This window comes from Parasteatoda tepidariorum, chromosome 1, assembly GCF_982258835.1.
Source record: "Parasteatoda tepidariorum strain Cologne lab strain chromosome 1, Ptep-v5.0, whole genome shotgun sequence".
Classification (NCBI taxonomy): Eukaryota; Metazoa; Arthropoda; class Arachnida; order Araneae; family Theridiidae; genus Parasteatoda; species Parasteatoda tepidariorum.
Genome location: NC_141755.1, coordinates 64,305,267 through 64,320,249, shown reverse-complemented (window position 1 = coordinate 64,320,249; position 14,983 = coordinate 64,305,267).

Sequence of the window (14,983 nt, the reverse complement as noted above, 5' to 3'; positions counted from 1 at the left end):
CATTTTCGAAAGTTATGTGCAAAAAGTTTTTCGTTTGAAGCGAGTCAAAAATAAAATTAGTTTCTTCTTTCTACTTGAAAAGTGATTTTTAAACACTTTGTTTTTCATACCCAATATATTCTTAAAATCTAGAGTATATAACTTTTGTAATAGGATTCTATCATCATCTAAATTTTTCTCATATTTCCGAAACTAACCTAATATATTCTTAAAACCTAGAGTGTATCACTTTTGCAATAAGATTCTAGCATCATCTAAATTTTTCTTATATTTCCGAAAGTAACCTAATATATTCTTAAAACCTAGAGAGTATATCACTTTTGCAATAGGATTCTAGCATCATCTAAATTTTTCTCATATTTCCGAAACTAACCTAATATATTCTTAAAACCTAGAGTGTATCACTTTTGCAATAAGATTCTAGCATCATCTAAATTTTTCTCATATATGCGAGAGTAACCTAATATATTCTTAAAATCTAGAGTATATCACTTTTGCAATAGGATTCTATCATCATCTAAATTTTTCTCATATTTCCGAAAGTAACCTAATATATTCTTGAAATCTAGAGTATATCACTTTTGCAATAAGATTCTAGCATCATCTAAATTTTTCTCATATTTCCGAAACTAACCTAATATATTCTTAAAACCTAGAGTGTATCACTTTTGCAATAAGATTCTAGCATCATCTAAATTTTTCTCATATTTCCGAAAGTAACCTAATATATTCTTAAAATCTAGAGTATATCACTTTTGTAATAGGATTCTATCATCATCTAAATTTTTCTCATATTTCCGAAAGTAACCAAATGTATTCTTAAAACCTAGAGTATATCATTTTTGCAATAGGATTCTAGCATCATCTAAATTTTTCTTATATTTCCGAAAGTAACCTAATATATTCTTAAAACCTAGAGAGTATATCACTTTTGCAATAGGATTCTAGCATCATCTAAATTTTTCTCACATTTCCGAAAGTAACCTAATATATTCTTAAAACCTAGAGTATACCACTTTTGCAATAGGATTCTAGCATCATCTAAATTTTTCTCATATTTCCGAAAGTAAGGCATCAAAAGATTTTTTTCTTTTTAAGTGTGTTCAAAATAAAATTAGCTTCGTGTTTTTCCAGTTAACTTGAAAAGTGGTTTCTAAACACTGTTTTTTTTTTTGTTTTTTTTCATACCTATTGAATTCTTAAAACGTGGGATACATCACTTTTGCAATAGACTTAAATCAGTATCTAAATTTTTTTTCTAAGTAGTATGCACAGAAAGTTTTTCGTTTGAATTTTCTTTCTTTCAATTCACTTGAAAAAGTAAACTATTTTTATTTCATTTCATTTTTCTGAAGTTAACAACATTTATCATCGTTTTCATATTACATATATATAAAAGAATATGAATAAATTGCCTTCCTTCCTTAAAGTAATCTCTTAAATTTTGGTCTCCAAAATGAAAGGAGTTAAAAAACATAAGAATTTTTGCATTGATTTTTTAAGAGGAAAAACTTGCAATAGCTGCCACGACTACATAGCAAACACGAGCTACAGTTAAAAATAAAAAAAATACTTTAGGTAAAGACGGACTCCACGACTTCGAGGTAGCCAGCTTATTTTTTAAAAGACTCGGTTTAAAACATCATTTGATCAGCTTGCTTAGAATACTTAATGTCTGTTTGCCTTTGGCGCAGACTTATTCCATTAATCCCAAGATAATTTTAATTCCTCTGCATCTATATTTCACAAAAATTTTATCAAGAATATGTAAAAACATTTCTGTTATGATATGTTATTATAACTCTCACCTTTTAAAAGTTACGAAAATGTTAGGTTTCGAATATAATTGCAAAAAACAGCGAACATTTGTTCGCGATCGCAACGCTTGAGTACGCCCTCTAGCGGGAGCCTGAAAATACCAGGCATTTATTTATTAAGTTTTCATTTAGTTCCATTAGAATAATTGGCAGATTCAGGCGCCATTTTCTTAGTAGTAAATAATTGTTAAAAAAATTAAGTTTTAGAAGAGTTGTTTCTTGAATATGTTCTTTGAATGGTAAAAGAACTAAATGGTTGGCCACAGGAAAACTAATATAGGGTCGCACGTATCCTATAAATTGTATATTCTTTTTCCCTTATTTTTATTTAGTACTGCTATTTTAAAAAAGAGAGGTTACATATGTAGGAAGAAATTTCATATTTTAAATCTGCATTCCTTGAATGGCAACGAAGCAGTATAATATAAAATGGTCACGAATCCTATTAAATTATTTGGCCATAAAAATATTTTTGCATTAATTTCTTTATTGATATCTATTTGACAATAAACGAATATCTAATTTCACATAAAACGTAGTTTCAAACTGATCTTTCATATTCAGAGAAACAAATTGATTGTAAGATGAATAAACAATCGATGAAGCATAAATACTTAATGCCAACAGAGAATTCTTCAAAAGCATAACCAGACATCAAAATCTCTCCCTTCTAAGCAGAAAAGAAAGTTAACTTTAGCATTTCTGCCTAAACTTTTTGTACACGTAATTGAACTTTTCTATTTAAGATATTAAAGTAGAAATAATGGTCATTGGCGATCTATTTTCACTCCACGGAACATTTAATTACTTAGCTTTAATAGAAGAGTAGCTTAGTAAACGGCGACAGAAGTAATTACTCAAACGGGTTCAAGAATATTGTTTCGTAGTTCTAAAGCTCAAGGGCCAAAAGAAAATTTCTAGCTCTAATTTCATTTGTTTATTGTTTCAGGATTATCACTTTATCTCGTGTCTTTGTTGGTAAACAATTTTTTTTTTTTACTTATGTATTCAAGGTTGATTCCAACCTAAAGATAGAGTAAATGAGAAATGCTAGCTTGTGATATATTTTATTTAAATTATAATATAATAGTCATGAAATACCAGTTTGCTACAAATATAAAATAAAATCTTGAACCTTATGCTGCTATGTATTTTTATAGTGCTTTTTTTTAAAACTTGTTTTAGTGATAGTTTAGTACTGCGATCGAAGAATCTTGCTATCGAAATTTTGACGAATTTCTGATCAGCTAGAGCCCTAAAATTTCATTTAAAACCCTGTGTCTGGAGATTATACAAGTTTCATTCGTTTCTTCACAGTTATAAGAATAATTTATTGTCATATTATCGCCAAATAGAATTCATCACCAATTTAAAGTTCGACCATTTAAGAACTAAGTAGAAAGCAGAAAATTTAATCGGAGCACTGCGCCTGATGAAAATGCAAATTAAAATTGTTTTCTGAATGATGCTAGGAAAAGTAAACGTCATTTCATCATCATCCGAATCTTCAACTACTTTCGATACAGACGTAAAACTGAAAGGAAGAAAATAAATAATTTAAAAAAAATTAAAATTACGGCTTTCAAGTAGTTTATTACCAGTGAAATAAAAAATTATCATTACTAAGGCCCGGATTTTGATGACATTTGCATTTTTTTGCATTTTTGGACATTCTTTGTCCTTTAGAGCATTTTTTGAGATTTATAAGGCATTTTCTTTAAAATTTTGGGGCGTATTTTGCATTTTAAAGCATTTTTTAAATTTTTTGCTAACTTTTTCTAATTTTTATTATTTTTTATAATTTTTTATTATTACACTGGCTTCCAAACAATGAAGAAAATTTCTAGGATATTAACAGGTGAAGCAACATCTTTCCAAATTGAAGAAGAATTGTCAGTAAGTGTGACCGTCCTTTTCAAGTACGCACCAATAACATCAGTAGACGTTGAAAGAAGCTTCTCCTGGTATAAAAATTTGCTTTCAGACAAGAGACGCTCGTTTACATTTCAAAATATTATTTAAAAAAAATTTAATAATCCACTGTAATTCTGATATTTAGTAATATTCTGAGATGGAAGTTGTTATATTCATTTAAGTTTCTATACAAAATGAAAATGTTTTGGAGTCAATATATTTTCCTTTTTTTGTTGTTATTTTTGGATATAAAACATATTTGTCAAACTTTAATGAACGTAGAACAAGTATTGCATTGCTTTATATTTTTTGAAACGACTCATAATAATTTTAAAGAGTAAAACATTGTTTTAGTTCAACATTTTTACTTCTATTTAAGTCATGTCATAAGGCATTTTTAGCGCAATTTTCGCATTTTAAGGGCATTTTTTGCACTTTTAAGGGCATTTTTTGCAGTTCATAAGGGCATTTTTTGCACTTTTTAAGGGCATTAATTGAGATTTTTTAGGTCATCAAAATCCGGGCTCTAATCATTACCAAACATTCCTCACTACGTCTTTCGGAAGTTCGCCCTATACTTTTCATTTTAGGTTTCAGAAAAATTATATTTTCTTTTTCACTCCACTTAACTTATTTTTTTTAAAAAAGTTTTATTTAAAAAAAACACATTTTACAATATTTCAGATTGCTCATTAATTTTTATTTTGGGGGTGAAATTTACGGTTGTAACGAAAGAAAAGCAGTACCAAACAGGACATAAATCTGCGTAGTAACATCAATACACGCCTCAAAATAACTGGCTACCGTATTATAGGTAGATATTTAATAAACAAAAAAATTAATAGTACCACAGACTCTGAATTTGAATCTCTCACTCTTTATAAATAATTTAAAGGAAATATGTAATAAACAATCCTCTAATTTATAATAAATAATTTTATTACAGCCAAATTTCATCATCAAACATACACTTTATTAGCTAAAAATTACTATCCAAATTAATAAATCAGTAATATATTTAGTAATCATTATATTTACTTCTCTTAAATTATTAAGATTAAATTAAGAATTTAAAAAATTTCATTCCCCTTTTTAAAGTAAAGCACTCATTCAATTTATCATGGCATGGTAAAGTAAGGCCTACTCGACTTTTTAACAATATTAGCATTAGTTACGTAAAATCATAAATTAAAAGCCCACGAACTCTAGACCCAAAAAGAGATGTGTAGATGATGTAATAAAAGATATAACCATAATAAAAATTGCCAACTGAAACTCCTAGGCTAAAAACAGGAAAGTTTGAAACAACAATTGTTAAGCAAGACAAGACCTATTGTGGGCTGTAGCGCCGTAGAAGAAGAAGCATTAGTTATAACTTTAATAGCAAAAAGCCGGAGTCCATGAGTGCCACCTCATATCAATTTAAGAAAATGAAACAACTAAAAATTCAATAACTCATGATAGTTTGATGTAGACTTATTAGTTTTTTCATGCTATTTTGTTTAGGCTTTTTTTCTCTTTTAAGCGTATTTTCCTAGTGATCAAAATTAGCACTTTCTTTCGACGCAAAACTTTAATGACTAATGAAATTTAAAAAAAAAAAAAAAAAAAAAAAAAAAAAAACGAGGGTTTGAGCATTTGAATCATTACACAGATTTTCAGCTTATCTTTTAAACTTTGATTTATATTCGATAGCGTTTATTGTTTTTTAGTTTGATATAGATTTGCATTTCCATTTCTTCGACGAATTGTTAAAACGATTTACAAGAATAAAAAATATGTAATATTCTTTTCGTGTTGAGGACTGATAACAAATGGAACTGATAAAAAATAGATATTCTTCATTGCAATCCTAATTGAAAACACAAATTTCCATTTTTTTTCTAGAAAGCCTTTATTATTAAATTTTTTTGTGTGGAAAAATACTCCAATATAAAAAAAAAGTTTCTTTTCAAAAAATTATATTTGTATCAATTTGCGTAAATAAAATTTTTAGTTTACGTAGTTTTTTATTCCTCGGGAAAATTTCAACTCAAGATCAAGGATTCTTTTTTTTTTGTTTTTAACTATCCCTTTTCCGAGTTTTCCCTTACTGTAATTTTTTTTCTTCTTCATAGTTTCTAGTGGGCCGTTGTCCGGAAGTTGGGCTAGTATTCTACCACAGATCACGATACGAAAATCTCAAATTTTTATTCTTCACTTGGACCAAAAGAAGCGGTTATTATTAATTTTGTCCGGTAAGTATTCATAATAACCGGATTTATCACTTTAACCGTAACACATATACAAAGAGGTACACCCATGTCCCAATGCTATATAAACCGTTAAATCACATTGACCAAACTTCATTGTTTATTATTAATAATAACCGGTTATAGTGAATAATTTGCGATATTTCTCACTTTGACCAAAAGAAGCTGTTGTTATTAATATTGATCTGTTAGTATTAATTATGACAGGATTTATTACTTTAACCGCAAAGATTATGGATTGATGATTGGATATGAATATAATTATTACTGGTTAAAAAAATTATCGTTTGGATCCTCCGTCAGGATCGCGGCTCTAGGTGCCTGAAAGAATGTAGTTTCCTCAAAATACAAATATACAATCTAGTGGAACATTAAGAACAGATTCAGAATGACATCGTCAACTGAAAAAAAAAACCGGGACCACTGCCATAGGTCACATCAAAAATAAATATATTTTTTTATTTCCAATGAGCTGCACAAGTGCGCACACATGAGCAGACCTAGTGCGTTCTCCAGAAGTGGTATCCACTCTTTCAGGACCACCACAATGGGTGAGATACCGTTGGTCATGTTAATTTGGACTTCTAGTTTCTGCCACACTAGATGGCAGCACCGAGACTCTTATTGGGATGCTAAAGTGCACTAGGAGTTTTAATTTGACCGGAAATGCCAAGAGCCAATAAGGCACTCCAGGGATCTTTTACATGCCGCATAATCATTCGACATGGCCGCTGAGGATTTTCTGCATCCCGAAAATCCGGTGTCTGGGCCGGGAATCGAACCAGCAGACTTGGGCTCAGAAGGCCGATGACAAACCAACTGCGCCACCCAAAAATATAAACACCATAAAGTATCACGCATCACGTGTATATTCGAAGATATCTCGATTCCCGGTCGCTAAAAAATGTACCCTTTGTTAGCATCGTTAAGCAATATAAGAATTAATGTCCAAACCGACAATATTTTTGAAAGAAGCCATTTCTGTACTTTTTACAGTACGGAAACGACTGCCGGTCTATTTTAAATATATTATTTCAGCTTTATACGTTGAACGTACCTAATTATTCAAGAAGTGTTTAAAATAAAATAAAAGTAATTTGTAAAACTCTACATTCTGTGTCTCGATCGATGGTACATAAAATACTTTTTATGGTACAGAAACAGATGACTGCCTATTTTAACTGTATTAGATCTGCTTTATGCGCTGTTTCTACTTTATAATCCAAAAAGTATTTTCAAATAAATAAACGAGGCGGTCTCCACGATCAACGAAATGCATGTTGAAAACAAATAAGCTTTTAGTTCTTGTTGACACTAATCATTTATAATAGACATTGCGAAAATGCATTCTCGTTGCATTTGCTTAATCCGTTGGAGTAAAAATTGCACCCATTAAAATTCAGCTATACTTTTGAATTTGATTGATTTATTGAGATTACATACATTTGCTGACTTGTGTGCTCAATATAGGCTTATAAGTCATTGTCAAGTAGAAAATACAGATAGAACAATTCAGAGAAAGACATCACAAAGAATACATCCAGGGTTACGGCGGGATTCGAACCCGCTACCTCCACGCTTAACAGAGCGTTTGGACCGGCGATACCGCTCGGCCCCTTTTGAATTTGATTAGTGCAATGTTTACACGAGTTTGATTTATCACAATGTAAATAAAATTTGAAATAAAAAAATGCCTTTTTGAGAAAAACTGTTTATTTCAGTATTTTAAAAGAAAAGTAATATTGTGGACTTTTTAATAATTTTTGAGGCCCCCAGAAAGTGTGGGCCCTATGCAATAATCAGGCCCTGATGCGGACCAGCTAGTTGGTGCAGGTGGCTAATTAATTATATTATTGAAAAAACTATTAAAAAAATTAATAATAAAAGGGTGACGAATACTTAAACTAGAGCCTCAGTGGCTCGGGGAATGAGCATTCGCCTTCCAATGAGGTGCCCCAGGTTCGAATCGTAGCGGTGGTTGGTTAATTATAATTCCTCTCCCGGCTCGCACCGACCACAGTACTGACGTGATATCCTCAGTGACAGATTACAGTTACAGTCACCCTGTCGTCGAGTTGACTTCGGGAGGTTTCCATCAAAGAGTCCTCCATGAGGGCATTTTTGTTCAATGCTTGATTCTGGAGTTCCCTTGTCTTCTGGGGTGGGTTCAAAATTACAAGGCTACGGAGTTGAACATTGATAGTCGTAAACTCAGAATTGTGTCTGCTGCAACGCCGGTCATAAAATGAAAATAAATTACTTTAACCAAAGCTGTGGTAGGTCAAGTGATAGAGCGCTCGCCCCCCATTTAGGTAAACCCAGGTTCGAATCCCAGCGGTGGCTGGCTGATACGAATTATGCTCTAGGCTCGCCTCGACCATAGCGTTGACGCAAGATATCCTCAGAGGTTCACGAATCATGGGTTAGAATCCCATTGCAATCGTAAACTCAAAATTGAGTCAGCTGTTCAGAAAATAAAATACTAGCATTAATAAATTTTGACCAAGCTATTAGATAAATCTTTTATTACTTCAAAATTTCCTTACAATCACTTTTTTTTTCAACAAAAGATTTTTCTTTAGATAAATCTTGATGCATTAACTAATAACCATTCCTTCCTAATCAATAAATATCTGCTCTTCTTTCTGCTATGAATATTGCGTATATAAAGCAACTGGGACAACTGCCAACTTTTAAATGCCCAGCTTAGTTGCCTTTGAAAAGTAAACTTTATAGTACATTAGTAACGATTTCCAATACTGGTATGTGATTCTTAAAGTAAAAGTAGACATTTTTCAGCCACGAATATCATTTGGGGCCTATACCATACGTTCGATAAAGATATTTAAAAGTAAAGAAAGAAAGGAAGGAAGAATAAGTCATTATTAGAATGAGAACAATATAAGTACTAACTTTTTAAGACAAATCGAAGATCTTAAATATAACATAGCTTATAGTGATTAGGAAAAATATAAATAAAACAGATCGATTGTAAGAAACAGATGTGTTAGTATTTAGAATAAAATCTATATCTGTATTATGCATCTTTGGCGTAATAGTAATAATCGTGATATTACGTAAAAGAGTAACTATTACTATGAAAATCTTTTTTTTTTTAAAAAAAAAGGTATTTAAAAGCATTCTAGAGCTCTGTTACGATGAGTGGGGTCAAAATAGTAGGGGAGAGTGGGGTCAATTGTAACAGAGCAAAAATTTCGAGTGTCGGGTTCTAGATGTGGTTCCCAGGTGGCGCACAAGGTGTATTTAATAAATCTACATGTACACCCCTGCTGGCAACCATTTTTATGTACTTTTGAAAGAGTTACATCACAAAAGATATTTTCATGCTACCTAAGTACTTTTTTTGGTATTAGAATATTATATTGTAACAAAGTAATTTTGTTTAAACAAATAAAAATTATTAACCGAATATGTAAGTGGACACCTTAAGTAATATTTCAAAAAAAAAAAGATTAGTTTTGTTAATTAACTAGCATTGTTTTAAACAAATGAAGCTGAAATGGCGTCTTGGGGACGATTGTAACAATAAGTAAAGGGACGAATGTAACAGCTGAAAATAAATAATCTTATGTTTACAAACCATTACTTAACTCTTTAAGAACCCCCAATAGTTTTCTATATCATTTATATTATGTTGCATGTGCATTATTTTATTTGTCACCTTTCACAGCATAAATTAAATTTTTTAACCCCTTAAAGTTAAAAGTTTAACCCTTTAGGTCTCTGCTCATTATTATTTTTACTCCTAAAATATCACTACTATTTTGATCAATAAAGAATATATATCACAACTATGATAATATGCACAATTAACTATGTTTTAGTTGAATTTATGAACTGTTACAATTGACCCCGTAAGTGGGGACAATTGTAACAAGTGCACGACTGTCAAAAATTGTTAATAACTGATATAATAACATTTAAAATAAGGTATTTTTTTTCTAGTAGAAGATAGTCTACTTTACTCGTCTGTCAATTAATACTAATAATATGTTGGATTTTTTGTTAGTTAAAAGTAGTTAAGTAAAAAATGTTACAATTGACCCCACTCTCCCCTACAATCTGGAGTAAATTAAAATACAAATCGTTAACGATTTGTAATTAATAAAAAAAGTGTAATTAAAGACAAATGACGCAGCTGTGGTTACCATAAAATATTTAACATATTTTTTAGTTAAAAATTTTCGAATTTGAATTAAATTTGAGATTATGAAAATTATAAGTTTTGAGAATTTCTTCCAAGCTCTAGAAACTACTCAACCAAATATCTGAAACCCAAAAACTTGAAACTGCATTCAAGTTTTTGGTCACCTACGATTAAATATACTTTCTACTCTCATACTTCTTTAACTATTTAATTAGACACGTGATCAACTCGTCTTTCAGTGATCAATCAATCATTACAGAGGCCAATCCGGAGATTGTTGGACTAATAGTTTAGAAATTATACGAGTTTATATGCAAAAAGTATACATACAATTTTATACTTTTATCTGTTAACGTATCTGACATTGCTATTTAAACAAGTAAATCACTGTTTCCAACATTTTTTTCTTCCACGCACGCTAAATCGAATGAGGTTTAGGTACACACTTTACATTGTTATCCAGAGACTATCTGAACAGGCAAGGTATATTTCTTTACACAGTTTTCCATGTTGAATTGAAAATAGGAATCGGTAGAAAATAGGAATCGGTAAGGTAAATATGTAGTTAGGAAGTTATAAGGGTTTTGTGTTCAACTTGCTCTCAATTACGCATCTATATCAATTATTGCTATACAGACAAGTGAGGTATCATTTCCTTTTACGTTTTTTCTCACTTAATGAAATGAGGCGAAATATGAAAGAAAAGGGATTATATTTTAAAAGTTGAAATGGAGTTTTTAATATAAAAGTACTATTTTTGAGTTGCACTTTTTATAAAGAAAACAGTGAAAGATTTCAAACTAGTAGTCCGATGGTCTTGGGATTGATTACATTTAATTTAGAGTAAAAAATTACATCGTAAAATTTGCATGTCCAGATAGTATGAGGATATTAACGTAAAGCGTATAATTATAGTAAAATTTTTTATACATAAAACTGTACTTTTTGTACATAAAACACTTATAACTTTTAAACTACTGGTCCGATTGTCTCGAGATTGATTTCATTCTATTCAGTGTGAAAAATTGCATCTTTAACAATGCCTCACTTATTTGTCAAGAAGGAATTCAATTATCTCCCTCAAATCCCTCTCATTTTCCTGAAAAAAGAGGAAGTGTACAGAGGAGAGTTTTCAGGTCTCTTTACAATAACATAAAGCGTTTTGTCAAGAAAAATTTTAGATATAAATATTTACGAAAAAATCACTTTTTTTTTCGCTATAATTACTAGACTCAGGGTGGCCACTCAAATCAGATTTCAAATTTCCCTGACTTTTCCAGGTTTTCCAGATAAAAATCTTAAAATTTCCAGGTTTTTGTTTCTTTTTTCTTATTAAGTGTAGGATGTGTACAAGAAAAGTGTCTATATTATAAAATATTTTATTCAAAATGTTATTTTGACAATTTGGCAAGATTTTTTATTTATTTTTCAAATGTTTTGGTACAAAATTTTGAATCAAAAATCATATCTTGACCAACGAAAGAGTAAAATTAAATATTAATATATAGTTGGTTCTTAAAAAAACCATTTTTCAAAAATGTGTTATATAAAAATTAGCATTAATGCAACAATTGTAACGATTTATCGACAAACATTGCTGTCAGTGATGGTAAAAAAATGTGTGATTGGTTGGCTTGCTGAGAAAAGATAATTCACAGATTTCCTTGAATGGGAGTAGAAAAAATTTCAGAAAAAGAGTGCAATACAAAATCTATTATCAATTATAACCAACTAATTTTTGGAGAATTTTATAAAGTTAAAAATACAAAAATATTTCGCCAAAATAGAAAAAAAAATTACCACCAAAGCATCGGAACAAACTTGAGCCATAAATGGATTCAGCCCAAAGACAGTATTTAAAAATAGAAGCTAATATCCTAAATCTTTTTCCACCTACACCAGAATCTTTTTTAAATTGCACAGTCCCATAGTGGTCAAAGGTTTCTGCATTCGTTTAGCAACAGTAGGAGAATTTTATGTGGCATTCTAGTTTAACAGCTGTAATGGAGCAAATTTTGATGCAAGCAAAGTATAGCTAAATTGATGATATTTCAACTGTTTGGCGATACATTTCCGTTAAAAAAGTGGATATAATGGATGAAATAATTTAAATTAAGAAAATTAGTAAATAATTTAAATTAGTGAAATTAAAAAAATTATCAATGAAAAAATTTCCATCTTTTCTTTAAAATTCCCTGATTTTTCCAGGTTTTTATCCAAATTTCCCTGATATTTCCAGGTTTTTTCCAGTATAAAAAAATTCCCTGATAATTCCAGGTTTTCAAGGTTTTCCAGGTGGGTGGCCACCCTGTAGACTATTCATCGGAAATAATAGATAGTGCTCACGACGAATTGTGGCCATGCTGAATTATGCAGCCACGAATTGAACCCTCAATGAATTGTTACCGGGACGAATTGTGCTCACGACAAACTGTGCACGACAAATTGCTGCTGTGTTAAATTTTTCTATGGTAATGATAATATAGAAGTGATTAATACATAATTAAAAACCGCGAAACGATGTTTAAGAAATTCACTTCTTCAACATTAATTTTCGAATGATGTTTGTTCTTTACGAATTACTAAGGAATCTGGTTCCCTAAAAAAAAAAAAAAAAGTTGCAAAAAGGAGCCATTCTTTAATAAGGACGTACAAATGGGTTAAAATGATTTTTTTTTACATGACATGACTCAAAGAGAAATTATCGTCAAAACGCAATTAAATCTAACACTTTTTTTAAAAAATACTTTTGTTATATGTATAGCTTGTCATCATTTCACAAAGGGGTTTTCACAGGATAAGGTAAACTGCAATACGTTTACAGTCTTTATTTTTAGCAAAACTTTAATCCGAATGTCTTTAAAAAAGTTAAATTTTCATTCTAATGGCACAGCCTGAGTAAGCGTTCGAAATCTTTTGGCGACTGAACAAAGCTGTAATTTTTCATAATCTGCGTTACTTAAAACGCTTTAAAGTATGCATGTGGTCACTAAACTGAGACAATTTCCTTTCTACATTGACAACAAAGAGAAAAACAGACTGAGCTATTTTTTTTTTTTTTTTTTTAATAGCGGCAGGCACTGAACTTTTCGTTCTTCGCCATAGAAGATGCCGGAATTGTTACTCATTTAGCGTTACCCAGTGGGCACCTGTGAACCAAAGTCACGGAGGCGAGCAACGTTACCCACGCCATACTGCCACAAACCCGTTCATAGGGTGGGCCACATTCACTCATTCACACAACAGAAGACAACACAGAGAGAGAAACATCCATGCCCAGAGCGGGATTCGAACCCGCGGCCATTGGCTCCGCAGTCAGACACGCTAACCACTCGGCCACCTGACTGAGCTATAAGTAGGTCAGAAATGGAAAATTAAAACGATCTGTTCATTTAAACATATTTCTTTTTAAAATTTTGCTTATTAATTTACGCAGGTTCATACTAAATGTAGAGCTTATTTTAGTATTAAAGCAGCTTAATAATTTACAAAAAAGTGGCATTTTAATGATTGCAGACTCAACTGAGATTGGCCAGAAATATTGCCGAAAAAAATTTTGTAAACGATGAGATCATTTAATTCTATTAATGCTGTCTTCCTTGCCATTGTGCTAACTGTGGCAGGTTATCCTCGCCAAGCAAAGCGAATGCGGGTTAGTTTCATAAAAAAAATCCTTCACAAAGACTAGTTTGTCCCAATGTTTGAACCAGAGCCGTGACGACTCAGGGGGTAGAGTGTTCGCCTTCCAATGAAGTGAACCGGGTGCGAAACCCGCCAGTGGCTCGTCGATACGAATCCGCATCCGGCTTGTACCGACCACAGGGCTGACGCGAAATATCCTCAGTGGTAGACGAATAGAGTTAAGAGTCCCTTAGCCGTAAGGCTAACCTTGTGAGGTTCTCGTGGTCTTCCTCTCCATGTAACGCAAATGCGGGTTCGTTCTAGCAAAACGCCCTCCAAGAAGGCAAAATTTCTCCCAATACTTGATCAAGGAGTATCTTTGTCTTCTGGATTGGGTTCAAAATTAGAAGGCTATGGAGTTGAACATTGATGGTCATAAACTCAGAATTAGGTCAGCTTTTAAAGGTGGGTTATGAAATAAAATAAAATAAATAGTACATGCTGGAAAATTTTATAAATTTTCAAATGACTATGTTATGATAATGCTCATAGATATGTTGTACTGACTGTTACTATGAAACGATTAAGATCTACTGCTGAATGACGTTGCTTATCGATTCAACTTAAATTTTTCTTTTAATCCTGGAATACATAGATTTTTATTTACATTGTCAGTATGCTTTCTTCAATAAAAATAAACTTAGATTTTTCCTTGGTTCGTGTTTATTTTACAAGTTCATGTAACAATAAAGGACTTAAAACTGCTGTGCCACTCAATTGATTGAATGTAGGGTTTAGTGGCACAAGGTCCAAATGAGGACATGCTGCGCCAAACAATATGGTGAAACAGTTCAAACGTATGAGCTGTGCCACTCAATACTGCAATTTAGAGTTGTGAATTACACACTGCCTATTTTTAAAAAGAGTCTCTCAATTTATACAAAGTTTAGATAAAATACAGTAGTATTTAATGAAGAATCAAAAACTAACAATGAAATCAGATCAAGGAGTCAGCGAGTGCTACAAGTTTGTGGCTGGTCTCTCTAGTTACTGCTGTTACAAGAACAATCATCATTCAAAAATTAACAATAAAAAAGTAAATTTCTTAAACCACATTTTGTGATTTTAATTATGTATTCATCATGTTTGTATTAGCATTATAGAGAAATATGGTTCAAAGGGTGATAAAAAAAATGTAATAAATAACAAGT